At 43.8% G+C, this 24,331-nt stretch overlaps 1 long non-coding RNA gene across 1 annotated transcript in view; it reads right to left on the bottom strand.

Annotated features, from left to right (window-relative positions):
- Positions 1-21,837, bottom strand: part of LOC128349217 (uncharacterized) — a 37,198-nt gene extending 15,361 nt beyond the window's left edge. Inside the window, exon 1 of the long non-coding RNA XR_008318627.1 lies at positions 21,619-21,837. This is a non-coding gene — a long non-coding RNA (uncharacterized LOC128349217). The remainder of the gene's footprint in view (positions 1-21,618) is intronic.
- Positions 21,838-24,331: the final 2,494 nt, after the last annotated feature.

Below are 24,331 nucleotides of genomic sequence, written 5' to 3'. Positions count from 1 at the left end.
TTGTGTGCATTGCCAGGATCATGACTGATCCTGGTGCTTTCATACCAGGTAGAACGAGGTTGCCTCCTGAACTATTATCAAGGTAGAATGGTGCAAGCACACCCTTCCACCCCAGTCCCTGGTTGTGTGTCTGCTTGGGCTGCCTGCAGCCTTAGCAGACTCAAAGCCGGGTGGCTAGAGGACCCAGCTGTGGGGAAATCCCCCAATGCACCACATTCCTCACATGGTGCATTGTCGGATATCTAGAGGCCAGGCTCCGTTTCCCTGTCTTCCAGAATGCCATGCCACTCACCACAGCGGCAGTCATATGCATGGCCATGTGGCATGGTGTGAGGATCACCATGAAAAGGAACTCAGGAATCTGCCTTATACCAAGCTAGGCCATTGGTCCTTGAAGCTCAGTATTGCCTATACAGACTTGGAAGAGGCTTCTCCAAGGTTGCTTCCAGGAGTCTCTCTCAGCCTTATCTTGGAGATGCCAGGAAGGGAACTTGGAACCTTCTGCATAAAACATGCAGATGCTCTTCCCTGAGCAGCTCCATCCCCTAAAGGGAATATCTTACAGTGCTCACACATGTAGTCTCCCATTCAAATGCAACCAGGGTGAGCCCTGCTTAGCAAAGGGGAGAATTCATGCTTGCTCCCAGAAGACCAGCACTTCTCTCTTGTGGGAGTAGGTAGCTATACTCCTGCCAACCACCCCCCACCAGCCTTCCCTAGCTAGGGATGTGCATGAGCCAAAAAATGCAGTTTGGTTCAAATTAAGACTGAATTTGAACCAAACTGCTGGTCCCTGAACCGGTTTTGTCAAACAGACTGGCCAGGCTTGTCCATTCAACCAAACTGGTTTGACTGTTCAAGGGACTATGCTTATAAAGGGGTATCTGGTGAGAATTCATGGCACGTTGCTGGAGAGAGAGGTGGTGGCTTCACCAATGGGGATAAGTTGTGGTCAGGCTGGTAAAAACCTCTAATTCTCTCACTGCCCCCCGTGGCTGCCCTTTAGAACATTTTTCAAGGATTTTCCCCAAGCTTTTGCTTATAAAGGGGTATCTTCACTGGATTCCTTAGGGTTAGGGTTAGGAACATAGGAAACCGCCATATATTGAGTCAGACCATAGGCCCATCTAGCTCAGTAGTGTCTACACAGATTGGCAGCGGCTTCTCCAAGGTTGCAGACAGGAATCTCTCTCAGCCCTATCTTGGAGATGCCAGGGAGGGAACTTGGAACTTCTTGCTCTTTCCGGAGTGGCTCCATCCCCTGAGGGGAATATCTTAGAGTGCTCACACATCAAGTATCCCATTCATATGCAACCAGGGTGGACCCTGCTTAGCTAAGGAGACAAGTCATACTTGCTACCGCAAGATCAGCTCTCCTCTGGTCTCTCGGTTAGGTTTACGGTAGTCCTCGCTGGATTTCCCTTCACAAGCATAGACCCTTGATCTCAAACTGTTGCACCAAACTTGGTTTGAGTTTATCGCAGACCAGACCACCTCCGGTCTGGTTCATGATTGAACTGTTAAACCGACCTGGTTTAAGACTAACTAGCTCAGGATCAAATGGGTTGTGCACACCCCTATCCCTAGCTACCAGGGATTTGGGCCACGTGAACTTTTTTTATTTCTTCCCCATAAACAACAGTAAAAACAAAATCATGTCATAAATGAACGCACTGTACTGATTTCACAGGATCCTATGAAAATTCTATGTACACTAACCCAATTTAACACAGTGGAACTTTCTTCTTTGTCAACAGGAATGAGATTGTCATATGCATGCCTCAGATGTCTATTGATGTGATGGATCTATGAAGTAATGTATTGAAATGATAGAACGATGAAGCAAACCAGCTCTGTAAGGTGGAGTCTGGTTCACCTAATATTTAGTTGTGGGGAAAAAAATAAAAGTCTTAAAAAATAACAAGGCTTATTGTATATTGTAGTGCATATGCTGTGCAGGGGGTGGGGGGACAGGTCCATATCTGGCATTTCAGAGGGAAATAAACCAAACAGGAGCATACATTACAGAGAGTAAAGGCTTAGATTAGAGCGCAGCTAAATAGAGGTTTTACAGCAATCTCTGCATTGGTACTTAATTATTTCCTCCTTGTTCCCATTCTTGTTTGCTGGTTGTCTGGGCAACTACTTAATAATGGCACATACTTATCATCCACTTGAAGACTTTGGCTGGATGTTGCATTCTGATTCCAGGTCTCTGCTTTTAACTCATTTTCCAGTCAGAGGATTCTTCTGGTTTTGTTTTTTTTAGGGGAAGTGTCTATAGCTGGAAAAGTATGTTGAGACCTCAGACCTGATTAAGACCTCTTTTATGATCTTTGCTAAACTGCATTTTTCAGTCTGCATAAAACCTGTGTAGAATATTGAACATTGTATTCAGGATAAAGACGAAACATGTTTTGCTTAAGTTTTCCAATTGTGAACATGGTAAAATTTGTAACATAGAGTTTACCTTAATACTGAAAATATTCACATGAAACAGTGAGGTCAATTTACCACAAAGCTTTTTAATTATGCATAGAACTAGCTGGTTTGTAAATTTTTATTCCAATTTTAAAATTAAGAGCCTACCTTATTTATTTGCACAATAGTGAAAAGTACTGCCACATCAACATGCCCTGAAGGTAGACTGAAGGAGCTACCAGTATCTAGGTTATAGCTGTACAAGCTATTCTGTGTATTTATATAACACTTCTCCTAAGTGTTCAACATTTTCCACATAGGTTATCTAAAGTTCTCACAAGAACTTTTCAACGTAAGGCAGGGTTAGTTGAAATGCTGGAACTTTGAAATAGCAATTGACATAGCAATTGAAATAGCAATTTGGTGACTAACAAAGCACCAGTGCAATGGGAGAAGCATTAGTGCTTCTGAAACTTTCTAGTTACTCAACTCCATGGCTGGTTCAACAATGGGGACAAATTTCATTGACCTCCACTTTCCCAAGAAGTGCTCAATGTTACCCAAAAATACATCCCTGAGGGTCACACAGCCTTTAGGGAAATATGTTCAGGTTATACAGAAGGCTGTCAGGGGAAGAGGAGTTCACACTCACCCACTCATACTAGCAGCAGTGCAGCATTACTCTGGAACTCTTCAGAAGCTCTGGTGCTACACCAGTGCTTCTCCCATTGCATCAGTGCTTTGTTAATCAGGATGTCAGCCAGTAACTTGCTTAAGGCCATCCTGTAAGTTCATGATTGACCTGAGGTTTTAAATTAGAGACTCATAGCTCATGTTCTGCAATACCACCAGGCTACACCAGCTCATTTACTTCTCACTTCTGTAACGAGCCCAAGCCTGTAAAAAATAACCCTTTGAAAGATAGAGACCAAATAACAAGGACAAATTATACAGATGTTGGAACACCTCTAGAATCATGGAGAGGAGTAAAAACAATGGCTGCCAGCTAGAGAATTAAGGCATTTCCCCAAGAATATAGTGTCAAAACAGGAAATGGAAGATGAAGCACCACACAGAAGAAATAGTAGTCGTACAGGAACTTGTTACCATTACTGTTTTGTGCCACAATTGTTATTCCATCTGTACTGATTCTTGGCTCCCCACATGTTTCTGTATGATGCTTTTATATATGGATGGTCATTTTATACAATATTGTGCCTTTGGTTGTATTGTATATATTAAATAGTGCTGTTTTGGTTGGATCTTTTGTCGTTAGTTTTAGACTATAACTCCCTTAAACTTTAGCCATAATTGCCTTGGGCTGATGGAAGTTGTAGAGCAACAACGTCTGTTCACCCAAGCCTGGGAACCCTTGGACTAGCCCATTTGGACTAGCAGCAGTGATAAGTACAGGAATTAGCACAGTGAAGCAAATTTGCAAAACCTTCCAAGTGGAAGAACCTTAACACTTTGATAAATGCCTGGATGATAAGTAGTGAAGGAGGCAATTCTCACGATCACCACAAAGTGGGCTAAGGGAGCCTAGCCCGCTTTTTGGCGATCCTGTGCTGCAACGGGAGCCACGCGGCTACCGGCAGCAAACCGCCCAAATTACCCCTCCCCTTAGCCGAGGTTAACGGAGCGAGCGCTCGGCATTTTGATTGTGTATTGCTGCGGCGTGGCTCTACGCCATGGCAACACATGAAGAGACCCCTGACTGGGATGCTTCACGCAGCCACCCCGGCTCGGGGTCTCTCCAGGATGCCCCGCGTACTTGTGCAGGGCATGCTGCAACTTCTGGGGGCTGTGCGACACAGCCCCCTGATCCCCACAGCCCCAGCTGGCTCCATGATGGAGCTGCCAGTCGTGTGGGCGGCCAGTCTGGCGATCGTCTGCGGGGGAAGTGGGCTAAGCCTCACTGACGGCAAGAGCTGTGATTAAACCTTTCAAGACAGTTTGCAACTCCTATATTGTTTTGTGCTTGGATCATGGGAAACTTTTATTGTTTGCAGAAATAAAACCAGTTCTTTGGGAAACTTTTCTTTTTTGAACCTGAAATTCAAAACATCTGAAAGTGTTTTCTTTCCTCATATAGTTTAGAAACAGTAGTCGTAATTCCCTCCTTCCCAAACGTTTATGGGAAAAGATCTTCATTCCCCAGCTGCTGTCTATTAGCTTTGAAAGAATGCGAACAGTTGTGTTATAAACACCCAGTAGTAAAAGTTCTCATAAGTGTTACCACAATTAAGTGTTATCACAGCGCAAATGGTGCAGCAATAAGACAGCAAATGACCTGGCAGCATCTATCCACGGAATGTTACTGTCCATCACCACTTTGTCAGAAAGAGAGCAATAGGATGGGAATTGCAAGTTCTGCATTTAAAGTCCCTTGGGAAATGCAGAGTCCAGTTAATTTACTGGTGGCAGTGAGAGAACAGTTGTCAAAGTGCCTGGAAGAAGACCAGCAGACTGTTGACTTAATTATGCCAGACAACAGAGCCAACATTTTAAAGCTGCGAAAGATGGCAATTTTTCATATGCCTCCCCCCATCTCTCCACCACCACTGTCAGGAATGCACACCGAGACAAGTTTATTCAAGCCATGAAAGGCAGAAGCCAGCACTGCAGAAACACATACCCAATTCTGTTGACTTTTTACAAATGTGAGAAGAATGCTCTTCAGACAAAGCAAACTGTTGCAGGTTAGCAATTAAATAATGGAATTCTAAACGGTAGAAAGTCTGCCTACTTTATCAGAAATTTTAAAATCTTGATTGGAAATAAGGTCTGTCAACCCAGTATCTATAGATGGCAGCCTTCCAGGAGACATTTTTTGCTGCCTAGAGAGACCTGACTATTGCCAAGCACCTGGCAGACCACATTACATGGTTAGTGGGTTGTGTTCAGCTCAGTGGGTCACAAGCTGGGCAAGACTGAGATCTACTAAATGCAATAAGCTACATCTTTCATCAACTGTGCTTATGTCGTTCTCAGCTATAGCCAAGTCCATTTTCCCTCTAGAAGTAGTTCATGGGATCCCCTGGAAGAATGTTAGTTTGTTCTCTATCCCCTACTTATACTCTGAATTAAAGGTCAAGTGCAGTATGGGGCATTCACACCCAAGACTGCCTGCCTTTGCAAGTTGGATGTGATATGGGGATACATCACACTGTAGGGAGACCAACATGGTAGGACCAACAACAGTATCCTCACCTAGCTCGATTGGGGCAGGTGTGTGTGTTAACATCACAGAGTATTGGTTCATATATTTCTGAGCCCAATCTATCTGTGTAAGTGCCCATGACATCTTGCATCCAATGTGCATAGGAGAATTCAGTCCAGGAACAGGCTAGCACAATCTGGCTACTTCACTATGCCACTGCACTTCAGCTCTATATGCGTTGCTCAGTTGGGGACTGCTTTTTACACACAGAGGTACACACGCACACTACTGTAGGTTTCCTGATCAGCCTCCAAACAGTTGCAGAACAAACTGCTCTTGACAATGGAATGTAAACAGTTCTGCTCTGTGCACAGGGTTGTCAACTTTTAATTTCAAAAATTTTGATAAATGGACAGGGGGATAATGCATATGGGATAGATCCTGACAGACCCCTGTTGGAGTAAAGCTGGTACATTTCCTCATTTTTGTTTCATCCGGCGGCTAATTTTGGCATGTACAATGGGATGTGTCTGTGTCTACAAGACACATTTCTGGAGTGAAGGAGCTGCTCAATGGAGTGTGTGAGAGAGCAATCCCTTATGCTTGATAAGTCACCACATTATTCTGCCATCAACCAGTTTCTCTGCCTTTACTCAATAGAGCCTGTGAAGGAAGTACACATATGCAATCTATGCTTTTCATAAAGCAGCATATAATATGATGAGCTGGGGTTGAGCTCAGAGGCCTTGTTAGAGATGGCCGTGAAGCCTGTTGGTCCTGGGCACAGATACAAGCTTTGGGGACTTGTAATGCTTATCTCGAAGAAGAAGTGAGCATTATGAGGTCCATGGATTCTTCTCTAGCTTGAATTAACCCATGGGGGAAACTACATTACCAAAGAGCAAATAGGGTTTTTATCCTAGTGGGCTCCTGGCATGTAAGAGAGAGGGGGAGATCCAATAAATACTCCCCTTCCTTTGGCTAGAGCACCACCACCATTGCTGCTGCCCTTGGCAGGAGAGTGTTGTTGAAAGGGGAAGGAGGTACTAAGTTTGGGATTGGGAGAGCTGGATGGATGAGTGGGAAAGAAGGAGGGCTAGGTGTTTTTAAGCAACTCAGCTGATGTTTCTAAGCCAATCTGACAAGCCAGAAGAAGTCTTCCATCACTAGAATTTATGCACATATCTGGGTTCCACACTTCAGGCATATTAAATGCATGAAAATGATGCTGTGGACTATAGATTTATTCCAAGAAATTCTGGCAATGAACCTAAAATTCTTGCTTTTACACAAAAACATTCTGGCAAGTGGACAGAAACTTAACAACCAGCTAAGCCAAGAGGCTTCTAGTCATTTGTCACCCTAGGTGTGCATGCAGGGGTGTAGCAGTAATTGAGCGGTTGGATTCAAGGAACCCGGGCCCCCAGCTCCTGAGCCCCCCCCCGATCCACCCCTCCCTATTTTTTCCATCATCTCCCTCACTCCGAGGGGTCACCAGGGAAAGGGGCAAACTGAGGTCCCCTCTCCCCTAGCTACACCCTTGTGTGCATGGCACTTACTGTTCACTTTTTTGGTTTCTGGGTCATTATGTTTAGGACAGGCTAGTTATTCAGAATTTGATTTGGGTTAATGATTCAATAGGAACTTCTTAAGATTCCATGCCTCTGCCTGAGATAACAAGAGGGGAAATGCTGTGATCAATGTTGCATTCTGTTAAGGAAGGGCTCAAGCAAAAATGGACACATGTCATAAGTAATGCCAAGCAATGGCACTGTATCACTGACTCCCATTTTTGTTCTGCAAACAGATTAATTGTAATGGGTAGTAATAATTGACATCTGCAAGCATTTCCTTTTTAAAAATAATTTTAGATTTGACAACATTATGAACACTTTAAATGTATTAGACAGTTGTTCTCAAAGTCTCTTACTCAGTGACTGCAATTCTCAGAGTTTTTGAGTGATTAACAGTTTGAAGGCGCTTTCAAACATGACCCAACACTAACTCTAAACATTACAGGGTCTTCAGGAACCGGTTTTGTGTCATATTGAAGCAATACATAAAGATTAAATACTTCAGTGTAGTTGAGCAGCCAGTTTTGTCTTTCACGGCCACGTATCACCAAGCGATCCCTGAAGTTTTCTCTAGGAATATTTCATTTAGAACTGTACAACTTAAGACCCATCAAGCTAAGCACAGCCCAACAGCTATGCATGGTGGGCTGACAGGGGCTTGCTAGGAGTTTCCTGTTTTTGCTGTCTATCTGGGACTACAGAAGCAAGGACTGCTGCATTCCACGCATTCATCTTGATGGGTCAGAAGTTGTTCAGGTCTCTCATAGTGCATACGTTTCATATTATATATGAATAACAAGAAAATGTGATAATTAAAGTTATATATGCATACAGGTTTGAGGAAGGGTGGTAGTAGTAGTAGTAGTAGTAGTAGTAGTAGTAGTAGTAGTAGTAGTAAGGTGATCTAAGAAGCAAGGCCAGGTACTGGAAAGGTGTGAACTTGTTTGGCTACTATGATGCTATGGTAATTTTTAAAAAGGAGTCTCAATTTGCTCCCTGACTTTTGAGTAGCCATACAAGTGTTTCCAGGGAAACCTTTTACATCTCTCCCAGTACCAAGCAATTATTATTTATATACTATTATTCATTTGATTTCTATTCCACCCTTCCAAAAATGGCTCAGGGCAGTTTACACTGAGAAATAATAAATAATTAAGATGGATCCCTGTCCCCAAACGGCTCACAATCTAAAAAGAAACATAAGACAGACCCCAGCAACAGTCACTGGAGGTCCTGTGCTGGAGGTGGATAGGGCCAGTTACTCCCCCTGCTCAATAAAGAGAATCACCACATTAAAAGGTGCCTCTTTGCCAAGTTAGCAGGGGTTAACTTGACCGTGCACAGCCTTTTCTGTGCTATATTGGAAGCAGTGGCGATGCCAACACAGAAATACAAATGGCTACCATTCCAGTTCTAGTACAGATACTGGGCTTTGGCCCCTGTGGTGTCTTGCACAAATATGCCAGTTGTTGTTGCTTGATATTACCATAGGGACCAATCCTGTGTGATGCTCAGCCAACACAGCTGCTGTTAGTTAAATCTGTGGGGTTTTTTTTATTTTAAAAAACTTAATTTGGGGGTATACAGTTCTTCAATGTGACTCTTTGCACATTTAATTTCCTGTGTAAAACCATTAACGATAAAATGATTACAAATCATGATTGATTTAGTGCTAGCTGATGATAATTATGAATGCTGCTAACAGAAACTGAAACAAAGCAAGATTTTAAAATCATTGTTTCTGAAGATCATCCTCCCCAAGATTTAGAATAGTGCAGGATAAGATAAATATAGTTTCTTGGCTGGAATCTAGCAATAACTTTTCAGCTCAAATAGTACTGGAAAATATAAAGCACATACCAAGCCTATCTGGCTACCAACCAGCTGGGACATGGTGTTGCATTGATTGCCACCTTTCAATCATGACGAGAGCCTGTGCTCTTTGCAGAAGCACTCTAGAGTTGACATGAACTTGGCACCATTCCTCCCACAACTGCATACTGAAGAGGTCTAGCTACCTGCCATCTTCTCCTGCTCATCATTTCTGTAGTTTCAGCAGGCATGGCGGGAGTTTGCCAATTTAGATCTTTTGTAGCACCATACAGTAATTTAACTATTTTCATTCTCCATTGCAACCCTTTATCAAACAGAAGTCCAGATTTTTATTAGGAGACAGAGAGGTCATTCACATAATCAAAACTGTGTTCTACCCAGGTTTGGAAGCTGTGTGTGTGCTCCCAATTTTCGGCTGTGAGGAAGCAAGGTCACAGGAAAACCTGGATAGGAGTGATTGTGTGGAAGCAAGGTAGGTGGAAAACCTGGGTAGCTTTTCCTCCTACCTTGCTTCCACACAATGAGGCTATATACATGATCCATGCATAGAACCTAACTGGGCTCTCTGCACAGATGAGCAGGGAGCTTGACCTGGGCAGCTGGATTGGCCACCCCTATGACTACCATCATGGAGCCGGTAAGGGTGGCAGGGACCAGAGGCCTCCTGGCACCGGAAGTCCGAGAATGCCCCGCACAAGTTCACGGATATTCTCCCCGAGGCTGGAAGGCTTGTTGGAGTCTCCTGGTAGGGGGTCTCCTCATGAGTCACCGCAGTGCAGAGCTGCACCATGGCAACTCGCGATCGCCAAAACAGGGTTAGCAGCGCGCTCTCTATGCTAACCTTGTTTAAGGTGGGTAATTAAATGGGCTAACCGCTGGGAGCTGCACGACTGCTGGTGGTTCTCATGACCACTCAAATACAAAAGCAAGCTGTGCTCCCTTACCCCACTTTTGAGTGGTTGTGTGAATAGCCTCATTCACTTCTACCCACGTTTTCCTGTTACCTTCCAAACAACCGGAAATTGGGAGCACACACACAGAGCTCCCAAACCTGGGTAGAATACAATTTTTGATTGTTTGAATTTTAGTATATGTGCTGCCAAAGCGAGCACGATTGTGTGAATGACCTCGGCATCTTCTTCTCTCCCAACTAAAATGGGGGCATGCTAGGGCTAACTATTTAGAAGTCACCTCAATTATGCCCTTTGTGCACTAGTATGCCATTGAAATGATTACATATTCATGAGGAGGCAGGAATGACTACTTCTTCAGCCTATGATTGCTGTACATACATCAACAACACTGTTATGTAATATAGTACAATGGCTGTTGCTGCCAATCTTCACAGTCGACCACAAACTGGGTGTTTTAATGAATGGGTAGAGAGGATCATGATGGGATGGAGGGCCCACATACATTGTACCTTGGCCACTCAAAGGCTCCGTGAGCTCATAGGCAAATGTGTAGGGAACTGATGATGCAAAGGAAAACCTATGCACAACTTGTAAATACATTCTGTGCACGTGGAGTGATGTATATGTGGAGTTTGTGGGGACAGAGTCACAAAGCACTTCCTCTTCCATGTGCAGAATATCCAGCTTGTGGTCATCTGCATGGGGCTCAAGTTGCACTTGTATAAATCAAGAAAGGCCCCAAACACTTTGGATGAATTGGAGGATCTGCTGTTTGTGTTTCTCAAAGGGCACAAGAATGGTTGTAAATCATAATTCCGCACATGGAAGCAGAATTGTAGCTCATGGGGTTCTTCGCAAATGCATGAGGGGATTGGTTGAAAGGTCTTTCTTTTTGTACACTTACACTAGACTATTTGACTTCTGAGTTTGCTATATCCATACTGTAGTCTTCAGTCTGTTTCTTACTGATCTTACCACAACTATGATAAAATTCCTGCTCATTGAACTGTCTTCGCATCTTCTGCCAGCTTCAAGGGACAAAATGGGTGGACCACTCCCACTTTAACTATATAATCACAACTCCATCCTCTAATAGAAGCTCCAGAGACAAGGCTTTATCACTTTAGACATAGTGGTAAGGTTGTGCCCTTTCTACTTTCTTCCCTTAAAACAATCCTTTCCAAAGTTTATCAACCAGCTCCTGTTTAATTCAGCTTCTGACCCACGTCCAAGCCAGCACTAACCATATGTTCCACATCACAGCACAGTGGTGTGAGTGTGGCCTACTGCTATGCAAGTGGATCAGGCCATCAATCCAAAACTAGTATCAGAAAAAGTAATGGAAAGGGATATCTTGACACCTTCCTTAAAACTGAACAGCACATGTGTAGAAAACAGAATAAATCAACAGCACTTCCTGGGCTCCAGTGTGTGTGTGTGTGTGTGTGTGTGTGTGATTACAGTCACCCTCAAGAAGGCACTGGGGAGCAATAAAAATTCTACTGTCTCAAGTGGATACCCCACTTAATTTTATTCTCCCTTTTTGGTTTTAATTCACACACATCTCGGCTGCCTTGCCTCTTCCTTAAGAAGGCAGGGTAGTCAGCAGTTCCAAACCTCAACTGAAGGGGGGAAAGGCTTAATTTACTTCAGGATCTCATCTCTCCCTGGAACTTCAGGTCTCCTTTCTGAGTGCCTGCCCTTTAGTTTAAGAACATAGGCCATAAAGGAGGCTTTGCTACTAATTTCTCCTACCATATGGTGAGGGTTATGGTGAAATTCCCACACACAGGAATAAGAGGGAAAAGGGAAACAACCAGTTGTTGCTATGCAACAACTGAGGACAGCAGTTGTTATGTCTGCAATGAGCACTAAATCTCCCTTAATTTGGGAATTAGGAGTGGCTGCCTTGGAACTGAGGATGAGAAAAACAATCAATGTGCAGTTTTCTCCATTATTTTCCAACTTCTCTGAGTTATTATGGACCAAAAATCTGACTTGATGGTCATATTTGATCAGAGTGGTGTTCCGTGGGTGGGGACTCCTGTGATTTCCTCATTGTCATGGACGGACCACCATCTGGTTAAGGTTGGACTTACAACCACTTCCCACCTCCGCAGGGGCGAGGGGCCCATTAGAATGGTCCACCTGAAGAGGTTATTGGATCCACTAAGATTCCAAGAAACCTTGGAGGGATTTAATGTTGGCTTTGCTGGTGATCCTGTTAATGCCCTGGTTGAGAATTGGAACAACTTGCTCACCAGGGCAGTAGACACAATTGCTCCCAAGCGTCCCCTCCGACCCGCTTCAAATTTGGCCCCTTGGTATACGGAAGATCTACGAGGGCTAAACCGGCAAGGTAGGCAACTGGAGCACAAGTGGAAGAAGACCTGACTCAAATCTGACAGATTGCAACATAGAGCACATCTAAAGATCTATGCTCAGGCAATACATGCAGCAAAGAGGCGGTTCTTTTCTGCCCGTATTGCCTCTGAGAGTTCACGTATGGCGGAGTTGTTCAGGGTTGTGAGGGGATTAGGATCTGCCCCCCCGAACCAGAATTTGGAGTCATCAGTTACCCGCTGTGATGTGTTTAAAGAGTTTTTCACAGATAAAATCTCTCGGATTCAGCCAACCTAGATGGAGACTCCACAATTAATTTGATTTCTGAGCTGGAGGTGCCGAGCGACTCCTCTTATGTGATTTGACTGGATTGGTTTCAGTTTGTGACTCTTGAGGATGTGGACAAGCTGCTTGGAGCGGTGAGGCCTACCACTTGTTCTCTTGACCCTTGTCCAACATGGCTTGTTCGATCTAGCAGGGAGGTTGTTGTAAACAGCCTGGTGGAAATCATAAATGCTTCTCTGAGGGAGGGCAGGATGCCTCCTTGTCTTAAAGAAGCAATCATTAGACCTCTTCTAAAGAAGCCTGCATTAGATCCCTCAGAGTTGAGCAATTATAGGCATGTTTCCAACCTCCCATGGCTGGGCAAAGTAACTGAGAGGGTGATGGCTTCTCAGCTCCAGGTGGTCTTGGAGGAAACTGATTACCTAGACCCATTTCAAACTGGTTTTCAGGGGGGCTATGGGGTGAAGACTGGCTTGGTCGGCCTGATGAATGAACCCCAATTGGGAATTGACAGAGGAAGTGTGACTCTGTTGGTCTTTTTGGATCTCTCGGCAGCTTTCGATACTGTCGACCATAGTATCCTTCTGGAACGTCTGAGGGGGTTGAGGGTGGGAGGCACTGTTCTACAGTGGTTCCGCTCCTACCTCTTAGATAGACTCCAGATAGCGTCGATTGGAGACTGTTGCTCTTCAAAATCTGAGCTTAAGTATGGTGTTCGTCAAGGCTCCATATTTCTCCAATGCTTTTTAACATCTACATGAAACTGCTGGGAGAGATCATCAGGGGATTTGGAGCTGGGTGTTACCAGTATGCTGATGACACCCAGATCTACTTCTCCATGTCAACTTTTTCAGGAGTAGAAATGAGCCCAGATTGGTCCGGAGGCCATTTTGAAGGCCTCTGAACCGGTCCGGACTTGAGGGCAGTCCGGCGGTCCAGCACTGCTGTGGGGGGCTCTTTAAGGGGGGGCTCTTTAAGGGTGGGGGAGGGTGTACTTACCCCCCTGCCACGTTTCCCCCGCTGGCTTCTTCGTTTAGTAAAGCTTTGGGGGTGGCAGGATATCTAGCTGCCGCCCCTTCCCCCAATCGTCGCCAAAAGGCTTCAAAAAGGCTTTTGTGCGTGTGCATGTTGCACACGCACGTCACGTCTCTGTGTCATGTGCGCACGTGTTGCAGAGACGGGACGTGCGCGCGCGACGTGCACACATGCAAAAGGCTTTTTGAAGCCTTTTGCCGATGACTGGGGGAAGGGGTGGCAGGGAGGTATCCTGCCGCCCCAAAAGCTTTACAAAACAAAGGTGCCAGCAGGGGAAACGCAGCGGGGGGGTAAGTACACCCTCCCCCGCCCTTAAAGAGCCCCCCACAGCAGTACTGGACCGCCGGACCGCAGTTCCGTGCACATCCCTATTCAGGAGCTGGCATATCCTCCCTAAATGCCTGTCTGGAAGCAGTAAATGGGCTGGATGAGGGAGAATAAAATGAAGCTGAATCCAGATAAGACGGAGGTACTTATTGTGCGGGGTCAGAACTCTAGAGACAATTTTGACGTGCCTGTTCTAGAAGGGGTCACACTTCCCCAAAAGGAACAGGTTTGCAGTCTGGGAGTACTTCTGGATTCACACCTCTCCCTGGTTTCTCAAGTTGAGGCGGTGGCCAGGGGTGCTTTCTATCAGCTCCGGCTGATATGCCAGCTGCGCCCATTTCTCAAGATCAATGACCTCAAAACTGTGGTACATCTGTTGGTAACCTCCAGACTTGACTTCTGTAATGCGCTCTACATGGGGCTACCTTTGTATGTAGTCGTTGGTTCAGAATGCGGCAGCCAGTTTGGTCTCTGGGTCATCTCGGAGAGAACATATTACTCATTTACTGATGGAGTCACACTGGCTGCCAATAGGTTTCCAGACAAAATATAAAGTGCTAGTTATAACTTACAAAGCCCTAAACGGCTTAGGCCCTGGGTATCTAAGAGAGCGTCTTCTTCATTATGAGCCCCACCACCCATTGAAGTCATCTGGAGAGGTCTGTCTCCAGTTGCCGCCGACCCGTTTGGTGGCTACACAGAGATGGGCCTTCTTGGTCACTGCCCCGAGTTTGTGGAATGTGCTCCCTGCTGAGATACGATCCTCCCCATTTCTGGCAATTTTCAAAAAATACCTGAAAACCCATCTTTTCACCCAAGCTTTCTCAGCTTCCTAAAAAATTTTGGGGGGGTGTTTAATATCTGGTCAATTTTAAAATTCAAAACCCGATTTGGGGGGTTTTAATCACTGCAATTGTTCAATTGTTGTTTTAATTTTTAAAATTAATTGTTATATTGTTTTTAAATTTGTTTTAGCTCTTTATTGTTTTAGTGAATTGTTTTAATTTTAAACCGCCCTGAACCATTTTGGAAGGGCAGTATACAAACCAAATAAATAAATAAATAAATAAATAAATAAATAAATAAATAAATAAATAAATTTGCATGTCACACACAACCATGGTTCCACTCCCCCCCACTCCACCCCACTCTTCTATCCACATTTGGTTGAAAAGAGAGTTCCCTCTCTGCAGTCAGCAAGACTTCAGAAAGGAGGGGGAACTGACTGTGTGGGTTTCCTTCTTGCTTGAAGGAAAGCCCACACAGCCAATCACACAAGGATAGAGGGAGGAGTGCCTGCCCTCCCTGAACTCCAGTCCAGGGGAATGCAGCCTCCACTGCTGCATTCAAACATACCTGAGGCTCTATGGAACCCCAGTTTTGAGCAGAGAAACTCATTACAAATTGAGGGTTCAAACTGGAGTCTGTGGAGCACAACCTTGATTCAATGGACGAATGGGACCAGAATTCCACACATTCAGACGTAATGGTAGGCAAACCTCTGGCTCCTGCATCTCCCGTTCCGCATTACATGTGAATGCGGTCAATGTCTTCACGATTTGCACTCAGTAATTTACCTTTGCTCTAAGATTCAGATGGGATCTGCACCACAGCAACCAGTAGATGGTTGAAATAACTTGGCATATAGCATAACATGAAGCAAAATCCACTGGTATTAGCCAAGAACATGCGAGTTGCATCAGCGGTGTAGCTAGGGGCAAAGGGGCCAGTGTTCACCCTTCTCTCTGGTGGCCCCTCAGAATGAGAGAGCTGGAGCTGTGGGGGCCTCAGGAGCTGGGCCTCCTAGGTTCTTTGAACCCATTGCGCAATTATAGCTATACCCCTGAGTTGCATAGTATTTACTTATCCTGCAACATGTCCACTGCTGTGCTTATCCATTTGAGGTGACAGAAGATAAATGAACAAGACTCCCTCTGCCTTTCTGCTTCACCAGTTGTCCTACTTTTAGACACCTCCTCTCTCCATGCTCGGTCTGTTTTTGGACAGACTGCTGCAGCTGTGTTAGGTGCTCTTCAGCTGCTTCAGTAGCTTTGCAGAGAGCAACTGGACCTATTTCCAGCTTCATGCTTCTCCTACACTCCCCAGATGGTCCAAATGTCTGATCACTATTTAATTTTCTGCTTTTATTTTTTCTAGGCCTGAAACATAAGGTAATTGAAAAGTTTTTGTTCTTCCTTTTGATTTCTCTTTCTTACTCTGTTCTGCCTTGCTAAATTGTTAATAGCTAGTTAATAGTACTTTTAAGAGGAGCTTGATCTGCAGACATTAGCAGGTGATAATGCTTATCTCTGTGCCTTGACAAGCTTCACCTGCTGATTTCTGCAAATAAAGCAGCTATTAAAGGCACAAGAGCAGGTCAGGCCAAGTTTTTATGCAGTTGCGCTCTATCAGAGAAGAAAGTTTTCTTCTTCCCTTCTACCATGTTTGTGGACTGGGGCTCAGCTTTGGCTCATGTTTGTTTATATACTGCCTTTTTCAATTTAACTCAAGATAGCTTACACAAAAATCAAAATACAACAATAATAAAAATAGCATACTAAAGTGATTAAAATATCATGCCAGATAAACAGTAAAACTATCAAATAGCAGAAGCAGCTCAAAAAAACATTGGGGAAAGCCTACTAAAATAATAATTTAAAAAAAAAACACCTTCCTGCTAGGGATGTTTCCACCCAAAGATCAGGTGGCAGGGAGTTATTTATTTATTTATTTATTTATTACATTTATATCCCGCTCTTCCTCCAAGGAGCCCAGAGCGGTGTAATACATACTTGAGTTTCTCTTTCACAACAACCCTGTGAAGTAGGTTGGGCTGAGAGAGAAGTGGCTGGCCCAGAGTCACCCAGCTAGTTTCATGGCTGAATGGGGATTTGAACTCGGGTCTCCCCGGTCCTAGTCCGGCACTCTAACCACTACACCACGCTGGCTCTCTGATAGAGTTCCATAGAGAAGGGGCTATTCCCATGAAGGCTTGCTTGAGTGTAACTGACTCATTGGGACCAGATGTATGAAACTGAGTGTATCTGATGTCCAAACAAAGCTTATGCAGAATATTGGGGATACTTCCAATACTATCCAAACTCCCCCCACCCCCAGATTGTGGAGTTCCTGAATTACCTGATCTTGTTTCAAGTGGAATCAGTGGCCTGGTTCACATGACTGCTAGTGAGCCTGTAAGTATTGAACAAGTCAGTAAACTCCCAGGAAGCAAGTGAAGCACATGATTCCAGTGGGCGTGATGACCAAACCTGCCCAAGTCCTTTACTGAGATGCTGTACCTGATATTGTCCCAAGATTCTCCTCCCAACTTCAAATCTTGGTTACAAATTGCAGGAGTGTGTCAGGCAGAGAAACTCAGTAACTGGATTTGGTCAGGTTCACATCCTGTAATGTCTTGCCAATTTGTCACAACTTTTCTTCAGTTCATTCATTATCTCCCCATTTTCCATGCCTATGTGCTTACTGGTTTCAAAAAAGCAACCTTGATATGACGATATGATAGTATCAAGATTCTTATTTTGAAGGGTTTGTTTTTTAACCAAAGCAGACATACATTTTTGTGCATTGATAAAACACTCTCCTGCAATCAATCAATCAATCAATCAATCACTCAATAGAGCAAAGTTGATATGGCTCAATATGCAACTGCATTATTTTTGTATGATGTTCTACCTGCCTGCAGGGGTGCTTCCATTCATCAGTACAACACTACACAAAAACAATATTGGAAATTTGATGGAAATTTACGTATGATCTTTACAGTAGGTGGCTTCACACAATCAGTGGAAAGTAACCGGAGGTTCATGGGACACACTTACTCTTGGTGCAAGTCAGTACTTCTGGCTATTTTCATGTCACCACCACCATGTTAAGTTGCCCATATTGGGTTCCCTCTGCAGTCTGACATTTGCTGCCCAACTTCAGCTCATGGTTACAGGTGGCAGATGGAACCCAACATTGGCAATCCAATATTTCCTGGTTCAGACAACAAAGAAATGGCTGGAAGTACCAGCTTGTGCTGGGTTCTCCCTGAGAACCTCCAGTTTCCTCTTCCTTAAATGTAAAGTGTGCCGTGGAGTCGGTGTCAACTCCTGGTGACCAGAGCGCCCTGTGGTTGTCTTTGGTAGAAGACAGGAGGGGTTTACCATTGCCTCCTCCTGTGCAGTGAGATGATGCCTTTCAGCATCTTCCTGTATCACTGCTGCCCTATATAGGTACCAGCGGGGATTCGAACTGGCAACCACAGGCTTACTACGCAAGTCATTTCCCACTGCGCCAGGTGGGAAAAGGTGGCTTTCCTCTACCTTACTTTCAGCCATTCATGTGAAGCTGTCCAGTGTTTTATCAGTGCATATGTGCACATCTGTAATGTAAACAGGAGAAAGATGGAAATGAATTAAAAGCAGAGACAAAAGGCACATGTTCCAATTCCACAATTCCTTTTGAAATTCTCCAACTTAAACAGGAATTCAGGAGGATTGGGACATCAGGCACAGTGAACACTTGGAACAACAGAGGAACAGAACTGGGGAAATCCTTCAGTAGGACCACCAACACAGCTAATTTGGAGTGTGATCACACATAATGTGGCAAGTGAGGTTGCTGCAAAACCACTGGTCTGACTTCCAGTGGTAGGGGGTGTGATATGCCAGCATTGGTGTGTTGTCTGAACCCGCCAGTATTGCCATATTCTGCCCTACTTGTGATTCCGAACCCGACATTGGTAACCTACTACAAATCTTGTTTACTGATGTTGAGTTCAGAACCACATGCAGGGCATAATATACTGACATTAGCAGGCTTGGATGACATGACCAATTGTCCCTGCTACTGGAAATCGGGCTCCTGTGCACACTCTAGGAACTGGCAATTCATGGCGACCTTATTTGCTGTGTTATGTGTACCCACCCAGCAAATCTGCAGTGTTTGTGAATACAAGAAAAGCAGGGAGGGAAAATACATTATTACAGCATGTCACAAGTGTCCAGTGTTGAACTCTGACTCAATAAAGACTTACTTGATTATGAGAGGAGAGCTGGTCTTGCTGTAGCAGACATTGACTTGTCCCCTTAGCTAAGCAGGGTCTGCCCTGGTTGCATATGAATGAGAGACTTGATGTATGAGCACTGTAAGATATTCCCCTTAGGAGGTGGAGCTGCTCTGGGAAGAGCAGAAGGTTCCAAGTTTCCTTCTTGGCATCTCCGAGATAGGGCTGTGAGAGATTCCTGCCTGCAACGGAGAAGCCACTGCCAGTCTGGGTAGATAATACTGAACTCAACGGACCAGTGCTCTGACTCAGTATACGGCAGCTTCCTATGTTCCTATATCTTAATACTGAAACAACTTCCATGATCCTAAATTCCAAAGCAGCTAATGGGCTTTAGAAGCTTGAATTGTTCAGAAGTACAGCACACATCAATTTTGAAAAATCCCAAATCTCTCTATCTTGTTTCCTTTAAATTCAATATTAGCTGCAGGCATTCAGTACATAGTTAGATTTCTCCCCAGAGGAATCCCATTGTTTTTAAAATACTTCTAAAATCCTACTCACAGTTTTCAGAGTAAATGCATGTGCCTTTATCTTTTTTAAAAAATTTTTAAAATTGCTAGAATAATAAATTATCACATTATTTTTCTTCAGGGCTGTGTAAATATGTTCTGCATTCCTAAGTGCTATGATTTGGATAGGGCCTAGTTTAGAATTTTATTTTAATTTTTTAAAAAACACTTTTGGCTGAGAGCTTAATTTGGGGAGAAAGGGAGAGACTGAAAAAGAATGGAATAAGAAATTAAATCACTGCCAGATTTTTGTGATGGAACAATTTTGTTCTGTATCCCACTGACAGCCTTGATTATGTTTGGTTAGGTGCAACCACTTTTTTTTTTTTTTTTTGCAGACTAAGAAATAGGAAATTTACTATATATCATGGTCAACCTGTACCCATGGGTGCTATGCTTGCTATAATAGCTCTGCTCCAATCTCCTGCAGGCAAAAACCAGAAGATGTGAACAGGTTACACATCTAAATGGAGAAACACTTAGGAAAACTGTATGACAGTAGAAGAGACTAATATATAACTAACTATATTATTTTAAACCAAGGTGCATTCCTAGAGACACATAATGAGGTGTATATGTCAAAAGAACTCAGAATTGTGACTACTCTGGAGGAATGAGGACAAATAAGCAGGGGTTATAGGATTCAGTGCTGAGAAATCACTGCCACAAATGTACACAAACCTGCATAAACTGCTACCTACAACTTCATCCCACTCCATTAAAATCAGTGGGAAGTTTCTCATTGATCCTTACATAAGCAACATCACAGCCTATCTCTTTCATGGCATGAGCTGTCGTGGTCTATAGAACTTGAAAGCCCACTATCACAACTAAGCTGAGTACAGTCACCAAGCATGTTTTGTATGTCTACCTGGTAGAGTAGTCACCTTCTTTTAACAGGCCATGCACCTGTGTTTTTAAAAGCAGCCTGGCACACAGAAGCTTTTTCTAACACTTCTCTCCATGCCAGAAAAAAAGCACCAGGTCAATGTCCATGATCAGCTGCTCTTAAGAGATCAATAAACAGAAGGGTGTCCACCCTTCTTCAAAGACTACTGAACTCTGTTGCCAGATTTGGCTTTTTAAAAGCCAAATTTTGGGTTATGGCCCATTTGACTCACGAGTATACCCCTGAGGTCTCAGGTTCCACAATCAATAGAACACTAAGCATTCATTTGTGGGGGGAGCACAAGTTGTGAAGGCCCATCCTGTGGCATGACTTCGATTCTAAGCAACTTGTGTTTGGTTTCTGAGCCAGGTTAATCTGTTTTCTGAGGTTCCACATGGAGTGAGTAGATTCAGAGTTGGAGAAAGAATAATGCTTGGATGTGTATCTCCATATCAAAATATTACGAGCTCTTTGGGAAACAGCTAAAAAGCTGGCTGACAGCATCTGATTGAGTGATCATGTTGAGCCAATAAAACTTGAACATGGGATCAAAGAAATAATGTTTATATAAATGGAAAAAGGAAAGCAAGGCCTGCACAGCTTTCAGATTTGGCCGGCATTCTTCTAAAACTCACATTAACTGCAGCCATTTCCACTCAGCGTCCATTCCACTTATGTAAATACCACATGTTACCCTGTCCCCTTACACATTCGCAAAGCTTGCTTAACCACTTCATTACGTAAAATATTTGAACATGCCACTTGAAAAGCAGACGCACAGTGCAATGCAGTTCAGGGATAACCACAAATGCATAGGGCTGCCCACACCAGATGCTCAGTGAGTTTTCAGCTTTGACAGAAGTATCTTGTACTTGATCCAAGGTGACTGAATGAGCACATCGTCTTCTGTGCAGTTATGATTAGCTAAAAAATACCAGTTAGAAATGATGCAGAACAGTAAAGCTTTGGGTAGGCTAATGGAACCTGGGTGAGTGTGGGGTTGTGAACAACTGTGCCCCCCCCCCACCCGCCGGCATTGCTTCAGTAGCTAAATGGCTACTTGACAGGAAGAAATTTAACAGGTGAAGCTTCCCCTACCATGGAGATAAAATAACAGGAAAAGCTCCCACTGCTAAATTTCTACTTAATGTAGCCTAATAAAGTCAAATGACAGTACCCTGCCGGAAAAGAAAAACGGGCAACAACCCAAATAGTGTAAAGAGCAGTTTGTGTTAAGAGTATTAAAAATAGTACCTTGTGCTTAATAGGTAGGATATACTCCAGATCTGCTCAATTCTTCAAATCATCAGTTTCAGCCTTTCTCAACTCTGCCTAGCCTGCTGTTTTATCTCCTGGCCTGTGTGTCTTCCCACCATCCCTGTAGGCCATACAAAACTCCTAACCTTGGCCTGCTATGTTATCAGACGCTCTACTTCTGCCTCCCTTCTTCTTACCATGGCTCCGCCTTGTCCTTTTGTGAGATCTGAGAAGCTCAACCAATAGCGGTTAGAGACCCTTCTGGCTGTCCTAGCTCTCTGTGACATTAATGCACCTCAGTTGATCATTGACAGAGGCTTCAGCATCATAGTTATGCATTTATAAGTGCATTACGAATACAGAGCCTGTTTGGAACGTACCCCTGAGCAACACCCAGTTACAACATGCATGCTCATGTCCCAGTGCACTTTCTCGGGAGGAAGTGGTTCATACCACCCCCATATGATTATGAGAAGGGGGACAGTGTAATGGAAGCGGGTGGTGACCATGTACACTCTACATTTTGCATTTGCAGGGCTGACACAGACATATCTAATCTGAACTGGCCCATTGACTAGTACCCTAGTATAAGATGATATATCAGTGATTCAATGTGCATATTAACACCTAAACTCGCTTCAAAAAGACCCTTTATTGCACAAAAATAAAATCAATATACCTAAAATAAAATGTTTTGGCATACACACCATCATCAGTTAAACGAGCGCAGATAAGAGCCCTCTTCTGTTCCCCAGTATCCTAGAGCTGTAATTGCAGTCAATCTGTGCTCTGTAGATATTCTTACTCTTTATTCTTCTTTCATCTTCTTTTCTGCACATGATTGTATGTGCTCATACAATTTTTGTATATTGGAGTTTAGAAAATGCCTTATATAATCAAAGTAGAAATGTGATAGAAATATAGCACAACATCTTTCAAAAACATGATTAGCTTCACCTTTTAAACAGCGAGTGCTCACCTTTTTGTTGGTCAGTTCAAAAGGAATGGGTAAGTGGCTAGGTTCCACTCATTTCTTCTATGAGCAATTTCATGGGTGTGGTGGAGGACGTGGCAGTTTAGGTGCCAAGTGACCCCTGCCACTTCCCCCACCCACACTGCCACTCTCTGGTCATCTGGCCAGCACTGCCAAGCTGCCTCATCCTGGTAAGAACAGTGGCCCCTTTAAGGCAGTCTGTTTTTGTGGCCTGATGATACTAACGTGTTAATGACAATAATAGGCCATGTCAACTTGGTCACTCTTCGCCTCAGCCGTGGGGCAGTGAAGGCAGGTGACCTCAGTGGAACCATAAAGGCAGGTGGTGGTGACAAAAGTTGCAAAAGCAGGCAGTGGTGACAGGGGGGCATGATGGCAATGGTGGTCACATCTTGCCCTAGGGCTACTGCCAACCTTGCTATGCCCTTGGTTCTCTTATACATTGGCTTGCTTTCAGAAATGTCTCCTTTTCCTAGCAGGGTTCCTGCGCTTCTAGGAGTTACATGACTGGCAGGAAGGAATAGGTGCAGTTTTTTCTCACTATTGCATCCCCAAAAGCTGAATCTGTTACATTCTGCCTGCCTTTTATTGTTTTAAAGGCATAGGAACACTGTGAGCAAAGAAGTTAGCAATGTGCTCCTGTAATTCAGCAGCAATGACCAAGGCTCAACAGGGATTAAACCCATAGAGACTGGAATCTTCAAGCAGCATTGGCCTGCATTAATGGTTCAATCAGTCAATCAGTCAGTCAGTCAATCAATCTTTATTACAGTCATAGACCAGAAAGATCATAGTATAAACAGCCAATAACCATTACGGAAGAGTGATCAGCTCTTGCCAAGTTCTACAAGCACAAGAACAAAATTTGGCAATTTTAGAAGAAATTACATCATTTTGATTTTGATCAGAGAGTAAGTACTGAAGACAGAAAAAATTCTGTATGGCCTGGAAAATTAATTAATAAAGGTGATATATACTGGACACAAATATTTCTATTCAAATCATAATATTATAAACAATGAGCCATTGTTTTGATGGCACCTATGCCAAATGGCTGGGCAAAGGTGATCTGCATAAGGAATTTTCTTAAATCTTCCTTCAAAAACAGCTGTGGGTAAAAATAGTAACGCCTTATATATATTTTATATAAGGCATTATATAAACACACACACACTCGCGCGCGCGCGCGTGTGTGTGTGTAGCTGGCCTGAAGCTAAAGGATCCCAAAAAAGAAATCTCTAGTTACCCCAAATGACGTCTCTAGGGACTGTTCTATTTGCCTTTCTGTGTCTACAATCTGTTGTCCGAGTGCTGTTTTGGCCCAGTTAAAACCAAATTCTAGTAAAGCATCCAGTGTAAATCCATCAGACTTCAGCTTCTTTTGAAGAGATCTTTTCCAAGTTGTGTCAAAGTAATCAGTTAGAACCAATGGTGATAATCCTAGTGGGAAGAAAACCAGCTTTAACCTGTAGTCCAAAATGCTTATCCACAATCCAGTCTTCACCTTAACTACACCTGCTTCCTGACGGAGAACTACACTGGGCATACCACAGGCCACCTGACATATATTCCTCAAAACTTGGGGTTGAACAGATTCTAATGCTGCAGAATTGCCATATGTACTGAGTGGTGCTCCATACAGGAGCTGTGCTCGGGTTTGGCTAGGAATAGCTTTATTGCACCAGGGATAAATGAAGCACCTTCAGATCAAAAAAA

Source organism: Hemicordylus capensis, chromosome 3 (assembly GCF_027244095.1).
Source record: "Hemicordylus capensis ecotype Gifberg chromosome 3, rHemCap1.1.pri, whole genome shotgun sequence".
In the NCBI taxonomy this organism is placed as follows: Eukaryota; Metazoa; Chordata; class Lepidosauria; order Squamata; family Cordylidae; genus Hemicordylus; species Hemicordylus capensis.
This window is presented reverse-complemented; position numbering and strand designations above follow the sequence as displayed.